Below are 9491 nucleotides of genomic sequence, written 5' to 3' on the forward strand. Positions count from 1 at the left end.
GGGCAGTGCTATAGAGTGCTTCCACCGTGCTTCTGCCATTTTAGAGTAGTCAAAGTAGTCAACTGGGTGTGGAATCCAATGGGTTCGTGGCCTCAATGGAGCTGCCCATGTTGTCACAGACGTTACTATGGCACAGCTATAAAGAGGAGTCCTCTATCTATCTCTATGGTCTGACTGAACTCCTGTCAATTTAGCATCTTGATGTTCTTCTTCTAGTATATGGCGGTCCGCAAATAAACGTTGGAGACGCATGTCGCCACCTACTGTACTGAAGTGTGTAGTCAATCACAGATTACAGACTAAATTAATAAAAACGTAGAAACCTTATGAGAAACTAAACCCTCCCATCTAATCCTGTACTACTAAGAACATTCAAAAAAGAGCCCGACTAACTTCTAACAAACCCTCCCCCATCCCTCCCCAAATCCCTCCCTAACTCTACTGCACTCACCTCTGAGCTGTCTGTGCTGAACCTAGCATCACTGGGACAGGAAGCCCAAGGGACCACACTGTCTGTGCTGCTAAGCCTAGCATCACTGGGACAGGAAGCCCAAGGGACCACACTGTCTGTGCTGCTAAGCCTAGCATCACTGGGACAGGAAGCCCAAGGGACCACACTGTCTGTGCTGCTAAGCCTAGCATCACTGGGACAGGAAGCCCAAGGGACCACACTGTCTGTGCTGCTAAGCCTAGCATCACTAGGACAGGAAGCCCAAGGGACAACACTGTCTGTGCTGCTAAGCCTAGCATCACTGGGACAGGAAGCCCAGGGGACAACACTGTCTGTGCTACTAAGCCTAGCATCACTGGGACAGGAAGCCCAGGGGACAACACTGTCTGTGCTGCTAAGCCTAGCATCACTGGGACAGGAAGCCCAGGGGACAACACTGTCTGTGCTGCTAAGCCTAGCATCACTGGGACAGGAAGCCCAAGGGACCACACTGTCTGTGCTGCTAAGCCTAGCATCACTGGGACAGGAAGCCCAGGGGACAACACTGTCTGTGCTGCTAAGCCTAGCATCACTGGGACAGGAAGCCCAAGGGACCACACTGTCTGTGCTGCTAAGCCTAGCATCACTGGGACAGGAAGCCCAAGGGACCACACTGTCTGTGCTGCTAAGCCTAGCATCACTGGGACAGGAAGCCCAAGGGACCACACTGTCTGTGCTGCTAAGCCTAGCATCACTGGGACAGGAAGCCCAAGGGACCACACTGTCTGTCTGTGCTGCTAAGCCTAGCATCACTGGGACAGGAAGCCCAGGGGACAACACTGTCTGTGCTGCTAAGCCTAGCATCACTGGGACAGGAAGCCCAGGGGACAACACTGTCTGTGCTGCTAAGCCTAGCATCACTAGGACAGGAAGCCCAAGGGACAACACTGTCTGTGCTGCTAAGCCTAGCATCACTGGGACAGGAAGCCCAGGGGACAACACTGTCTGTGCTACTAAGCCTAGCATCACTGGGACAGGAAGCCCAAGGGACAACACTGTCTGTGCTGCTAAGCCTAGCATCACTGGGACAGGAAGCCCAGGGGACAACACTGTCTGTGCTGCTAAGCCTAGCATCACTGGGACAGGAAGCCCAAGGGACCACACTGTCTGTGCTGCTAAGCCTAGCATCACTGGGACAGGAAGCCCAAGGGACAACACTGTCTGTGCTGCTAAGCCTAGCATCACTAGGACAGGAAGCCCAGGGGACAACACTGTCTGTGCTGCTAAGCCTAGCATCACTGGGACAGGAAGCCCAGGGGACAACACTGTCTGTGCTGCTAAGCCTAGCATCACTGGGACAACACTGTCTGTGCTGCTAGCCTAGCATCACTGGGACAACACTGTCTGTGCTGCTAGCCTAGCATCACTGGGACAACACTGTCTGTGCTGCTAGCCTAGCATCACTGGGCCCAGTAACATCCTACGGTAACGTTTTATTTTAAGGGTCCAAAATAAACTACTTACAAGGCATTTCTCAGACAAGTACAGACTGTTTGCTCACCTTTTATGAATCATTACTCCTACTTTGTAAATGTTAGCAAGATAGTTTTCAAACATTTACAGTACATTCGTAAAGTTTTCAGACCCTTTAACTTTTTCCACATTTTGTTACTTTACAGCCCTATTCTTAAATGGATTTAATCAATATTTTTCCTCCTCAATCTACACACAATACGCTATTATGACAAAGCAAAAATCGCTTTTAATTACATTTTTGCAAATTTATAATAATACAAAATAAATAACACCTTATTTACAGAAGTATTCAGACCCTTTGCTATGAGACTCGAAATTGAGCTCATGTACATCCTGTTTCCATTGATCATACTTGAAATGTTTCTACAACTTGATTGGAGTACACCTGTGGAATATTCAATTGATTGGACATGATTTGGAAAGGCACACACCTGTCTATATAAGGTCCCACAGTCGACAGTTCATGTCAGAGCAAAAAACCCAAGCCATGAGGTGGAAGGACGTGTCCGTAGAGCTCTGAGACAGGATTGTGTGGTGGGAAGCATTTTTATTTATTTTATCTTTATTTAACTAGTCAAGTCAGTTAAAAACAAATTCTTATTTATTCTTATTTACAACCTCGGCCTACTCCGGCCAAACCTTAACCCGGACGACGCTGGGCCAAAATGTGCGCCGCCCTATGGGACTACCAATCACGGCCGGTTGTGATACAGCCTGGAAACAAACCAGGGTCTGTAGTGACGCCTCTAGCACTGAGATACAGTGACTTAGACCACTGCGCTACTCGTGAGCCCCAAACAGTAGTTCCCTGACTGGGAATCGAACCCGGGCCTCGCCGGTGAGAGCGCAGAATCCTAACCACTACAGTGCTTTGCAAAATTATTCATCCCCCTTGGCGTTTTTCCTATTTTTTTTGTTGCAAGCCGTACACTCCACAGAGCTGGGCTTTACGGAAGAGTGGCCAGAAAAAAAGCCATTGCTTGAAAATAAAAATAAGCAAACATGTTTGGTGTTCGCCAAAAGGCATGTGGGAGACTCCCCAAACATATGGAAGAAGGTACTCTGGTCAGATGAAACTAAAATCTTTTTTTTTTTTGGCCATTAATGACAACGCTATGTCTGGCGCAAACCCATCACATTGAAAACACAGTTTTTCATCAGCAGGAACTGGGAAACTGGTCAGAATTAAAGGAATGAAGGATGGCTCTAAGTACAGGGAAATTCTTGAGTGAAACCTGTTTCAGTCTTCCAGAGATTTGAGACTGGGACAGAGGTTCACCTTCCAGCAGGACAATGACACTAAGCATACTGCCAAAGCAACACTCGAGTGGTTTAAGGGGAAACATTTAAATGTCTTGGAATGGCCTAGTCAAAGCCCAGACCTCAATCCAATTGAGAATCTGTGGTATGACTTAAGCTGTAGTTGCTGTGAAAGGTACAAAGCATTGACTTTGGGGTGTTGAATAGTTAGTTATACAAGCTCAAGTTCTGTTTTTTGTCTTATTCTTGTTTGTTTCACAATAAACCCCCCCCCAAAAAAATATTTTAATTCCAGGTTGTAAAGCAATAAAATAGGAAAAATGCCAAGGGGGGAAGAATACTTTCGCAAGCCACTGTATACAAGCATCATGCTGTAGGGATGTTTTCAGCTGAAAGATGAACGGAGTGAAATACAGAGAGATCCTTGATGAAAACCTGCTCCAGAGGGCTCAGCACCACAGACTGGGGCAAAGGTTCAACTTCCAACAGGACAATTACCCTAAGCACACAGCCAAGACAATGCAGGAGTGGCTTCTGGAAAAGTCTCTGCATTTCCTTGGGTGCCCCAGCCTGAGCCCGAAGTTGAACTCGATCGAATATCTCTGGAGAGACCTGAAAGCAGCTGTGCAGCGACACTCCCCATCCAAACTGAGAGAGCTTGAGAGGATCTGCAGAGAAGAATGGGAGAAACTCCCCATCCAACCTGACAGAGCTTGAGAGGATCTGCAGAGAAGAATGGGAGAAACTCCCCATCCAACCTGACAGAGCTTGAGAGGATCTGCAGAGAAGAATGGGAGAGACTCACCAAATACAGGTGTGCCAAGCTTATAGCGTCATATCAAAGAAGACTCAAGGCTGTAATGGCCAAAGGTGCTTCAACAAAATACAGAGGAAAAGGCTGTGAAAACTTATCTGAATGTGATATTTAAGATGTTTGATTTGTAATAACTTTGATAAAATGTAAAACAAATGTTTTTTCTGCTTTGTAATTATAGGGTATTGTGTGTGTAGATTGAGGAGGGAAAAAAACAAGTAAAGTAATTTTAGAATAAGGCTGTAACGTCACATAATGTGGAAAATAGTCCGGGGGTCTGAAGACTTTCCAAAAACATAGAACAGTTGAAGTCGGAAGTGTAAATACACCTTAGCCAAGTACATTTAAAATCAGTTTTTCACAATTCCTGACATTTAATCCTGGTAAAAATCTTTGTCTTATGTCAGTTAGGATCACCACTTTATTTTAAGAATGAGAAATGTCAAAATAATAGTAGAGAGAATTATTAATTTCAGTTTTAATTACTTTCATCACATTCCCAGTGGGTCAGAAGTTTACATACACTCAATTAGCATTTGGTAGCATTGCCTTTAAATTGTTTAACTTGGGTCAAATGTTTCAGGTAGCCTTCCACAAGCTTCCCACAATAAGTTGGGTGAATTTTGGCCCATTCCTCCTGACAGAGCTGGTGTAACTGAGTCAGGTTTGTAGGCCTCTTTGCTCACACATGCTTTCTCAGTTCTGCCCACAAATCTTCTATAGGATTGAGGTCAGGGCTTTGTCATGGCCACTCCAATACCTGGTCTTTGTTGTCCTTAAGCCATTTTGCCACAACTTTGGAAGTATGCTTAGGGTCATTGTCCATTTGGAAGACCCATTTGCGACCAAGCTTTAACTTTCTAACTGATGTCTTGAGATGTTGCTTCAATATATCCACATAATTTTCTCTCCTCATGATGCCATCTATTTTGTGAAGTGCACCAGTCCCTTCTGCAGCAAAGCACCCCCACAACATGATGCTGCCAACCCCGTTCTTCACGGTTGAGATGGTGTTCTTCGGCTTTCAGCCCTCCCCCAAATATAACAATGGTCTTTATGGCCAAACAGTTCTATTTTTGTTTCATCAGACCAGAGGACATTTCTCCACAAAGTACGATCTTTGTCCCCATGTGCAGTTGCAAACCGTAGTCTGGCTTTTTTTATGGCGGTTTTGGAGCAGAAGCTTCTTCCTTGCTGAGCGGCCTTTCAGGTTATGTCGATATAGGACTCGTTTTACAGTGGATATAGATACTTTTGTACCTGTTTCCTCCAGCATCTTCACAGGGTCCTTCGCTGCTGTTCTGTTTGCACTTTTCGCACCAAAGTACGTTAATCTCTAGGAGACAGAACGTGTCTCCTTCCTGAGCGGTATGACGACTGCGTGGTCCCATGGTGTTTACACTTGCGTACTATTGTTTGTACAGATGAACATGGTACCTTCAGGTATTTGGAAATAACTCCCAAGGATGAACCAGACTTGTGGGGGTCTACAATTCTTTTCTGAGGTCTTGGCTGATTTCTTTTGATTTTCCCATGATGTCAAGCAAAGAGGCACTGAGTTTGAAGGTAGGCCTTGAAATACATCCACAGGTACACCTGCAATTGACTCACATGATGTAAATTAGCCTATCAGAAGCTTCTAAAGCCATGACATCATTTTCTGGAATTTTCCAAGCTGTTTAAAGGCACAGTCAACTTAGTGTATGTAAACGTCTGACCCACTGAAATTGTGATACAGTGAATTATAAGTGAAATAATCCGTCTGTAAACAATTGTTGGAAAAACTACTTGTGTCATGCACAAAGTAGATGTCCTAACCGACTTGCCAAAACTATAGTTTGTTAACAAGAAATTTGTGGACTGGTTGAAAAACTAGTTTTAATGACTCCAACCTAAGTGTATGTAAACTTCCGACTTCATCTGTATATACACTACCAGTCAAAGGTTTTAGAACACCTACTCATTTTTCAAAAGTTTTTTCAACGTTTTTCTTATTTTTTTTACGAATTTCTACATTGTAGAATAATAGTGAAGACATCAAAGCTATGAAAAATACATGGAATCATGTAGTAACCAAAAAAGTGTTAAAGAAATATATATTTTATATTTGAGATTTTTCAAATAGCCACCATTTGCCTTGATGACAACTTTGAACACTCTTGGCATTCTCTCAACCAGCTTCATGAGGTAGTTTCCTTGAATTGTATTTCAATGAACAGGTGTGCTGTCCTAAAAGTTAATTTGAGGAATTTCTTTCCCTTTTAATGCATTTGAGCAGTTATGTTGTGACAATGTAAGGGGGTATAGAGAAGACAGCCCTATTTGGTAAAAGACCAAGTCCATATTATGGCAAGAAGAACTTAAATAAGCAAAGAGAAATGACAGTCCATCATTACACGAAGACATGAAGGTCAGTCAATACGGAAAATTTCAATAACTTTGAAAGTTTCTTCAAGTGTAGTCGCAAAAACCATAAAGCGTTATGATAAAACTGTCTCTCATGAGGACCGCCACAGGAAAGGAAGACCCAGAGTTATCTCTGCTGCAGAGGATAAGTTCATTAGAGTTACCAGCCTCAGAAATTGCAGCCCAAATAAATTCTTCACAGAGTTCAAGTAACAGACACATCTCAACATCAACTGTTCAGGGGAGACTGCATGAATCAGGCCTTCCTGCTGCAAAGAAACCACTCCCAAAGGACACCAATAAGAAGAAGAGACTTGCTTGGGCCAAGAAACACGAGCAATGGACACTAGACCGGTGGAAGTGTGTCTTTTGGTCTGGAGTCCAAATTGGAGACTTTTGGTTCCAACCGCTGTGTCTTTGTGAGACGCAGTGTGGGTGAATGGATAATCTCTGCAAGTGTATTTCCCACCGTGAAGCATGGAGGAGGAGGTGTTGTGGTGTGGAGGTGCTTTGATGGTGACACTGTCTGTGATTAATTTAGAATTCAAGGCACACTTAACCAGCATGGCCAACACAGCATTCTGCAGCGATATGCCATCCCATCTGGTTTGGGCTTAGTGGGACTATCATTTGTTTCTCAACAGGACAATGACCCAACACACCTTCAGGCTGTGTAAGGGCTATTGTACCAAGAAGGAGAGTGACGGAGTGCTGCATCAGATGGCCTGGCCTCCACAATCCCCCGACCTCAACCCAATTGAGATTGTTTGGGATGAGTCGGACCGCAGAGTGAAGGAAAAGCAGCCAACAAGTGCTCAGAATATGTGGGAACTCCTTCAAGACTGTTGGAAAAGCATTCCAGGTGAAGCTGGTTGAGAGAATGCCAAGAATGTGCAACGCTGTCATCAAGGCAAAGGGTGGTGTCACGTTCGTTATAATGAGTGGACCAAGATGCAGCGTGGTATGGTTCCGTCCTCTTAATTATGAAGTGAAACTCAAAGAAAACAATAAATGCAAACTGAAACGCGACGTTGCTATAGTGCTCACAGGCAACTATACACGGACAAGATCCCACAAAGCACAAAGGGGAAATGGCTGCCTAAATATGATCCCCAATCAGAGACAACGATAAACAGCTGCCTCTGATTGGGAACCACACCAGGCCAACATGGACATACAAAAACCCTAGATGACACACCCTAGTCACACCCCGACCTAACCAACATAGAGAATAAAAAGCTCTCTATGGCCAGGGCGTGACAGGTGGCTACTTTGAAGAATCTAAAATCTATTTTGATTTGTTCAACACTTTTTTGGTTACTACATGATACCATATGTGTTATTTCAAAGTTGTGATGTCTTCGCTATTATTCTACAATGTAGAAAATAGTAAAAACAAAGAAAAACCCTTGAATGAGGTGCTCTAAAACTTTGGACCGGTAGTGTATAGTTCCTTAAACATCCTGTGTTGTGCGTTTGTTCTACTAACAGCTACTGCAGGAGTGTCCACTAATGTCAAGCCCATCTTTTTGTGAGAAATTACACTGGTCACCTAAAACATTTATAAAGTATAAATAACACTCACTTTAAGATTAGAGACTGGAAAAAATACTTTAGTAATTATTAGTAAACGGTTTATTAATGTGGCATAATGCTTAATAAATGGCGAACACAATTTATAAATATCTTAAAAATTGTTTATTACGGAGCCTTAGAAAAAATAAGAAAATCATTGAATAAATTCCTTATAGGCTTATTTAATATCTTATAACAGCTTAACTACATATTTCAAAATGGTGCTTGTGTGACAGGTTAAAGGAAATATTCATAGCCTGTTATACATTAAAAAGTATTAGTAAGTTCATATAGTATGTGAAGATCTTAAAACATCTAAGGTTAAAAAGATGCATTCAGTATTAGTTGATAGAGATTGATAACATTCATATAATTGTGTTAAAGTTCAAATCTGTCAAAGGGTATGAATTGTGAGAGTAATGTGTAAACGTTATATTGATGACTTTATTTTGTGGTGCCTAAAAGTGTTAATCTGTGATCTACGAAATGCTCTTAATCTATGAGCCGGAGATCGATTGCTCTGGTCTCCACCCATATTCCTGGGGAAAATCGCGGTCTTTTCTCATTGAACTAAACGTTGAATTGAGAATACAACACCGTATCACTCTCGTGATTATTTCTCCCCTGTTTTCAGGGGCGTAACACTTGTCAAGTGTTCCTCCCTGCCAACTTTGCTGAGTTTTTAAATATTAGGCTACATATAATTCAATAGAATAAAACAGAGAGAGCGAGAAGGAGAGAGACGGCCAGTTCCTTCATGTTTTGGCTGTATAATACAGCCAATGGCTATAATAAGGAACTGTCCATCTCTCTCTCCCTCTATCTCCTTCTCGCTCTCTCAGTTTTCCTTTATTGAATTCAATATGCAACTTTCTGTGTTTGTCAAAGAACGATACCGGGACTATTTTATGTGGATGAGTATAGATTTCCAGCACGTGCTTCATTTGACAGTGCCACTTGCTAATGCTAATCTTTCTGCCAAGAAGTTAAATGGAGTACCAAAGTACGAGTCATACTACCCATAAAACCTAGAGGTCAAACAGGGAAGTGGTTCTAATTGTTTTTCTACCATTCCTTTTTCCCATAGGGGATTTTAGAAACACTTAAATTATGGGATGTGTTTTGTGAAAGTTTACACTGGCGTGACGTTTTGATAACTGTGTAACTATCTGTCTTTTTATCAATATATTCACTTGTTTTTACCCGGTCGGAGGCCGAGCAGTTGCCACACCAGGTAGTGATGCAACTCGTCAGGATGCTCTCGATGGTGCAGCTGTAAAACCTTTTGAGGATCTACTGTAGTATGCTCAGATGCCCTGTCTATGTTGAATCGTTTATCATCCGGAAAACAGAATAGGAGTGACCTACCATTGGAGGCATGTATGTTATTACAGAGAATCATGGGTGGATTGACCATCTCTCAATTCTGGCAAATGCCAGAAGGGCCGGACGATCTTGTGCACTCTCCTC

Source organism: Oncorhynchus mykiss, chromosome 3 (genome assembly GCF_013265735.2).
Source record: "Oncorhynchus mykiss isolate Arlee chromosome 3, USDA_OmykA_1.1, whole genome shotgun sequence".
NCBI lineage: Eukaryota > Metazoa > Chordata > Actinopteri > Salmoniformes > Salmonidae > Oncorhynchus > Oncorhynchus mykiss.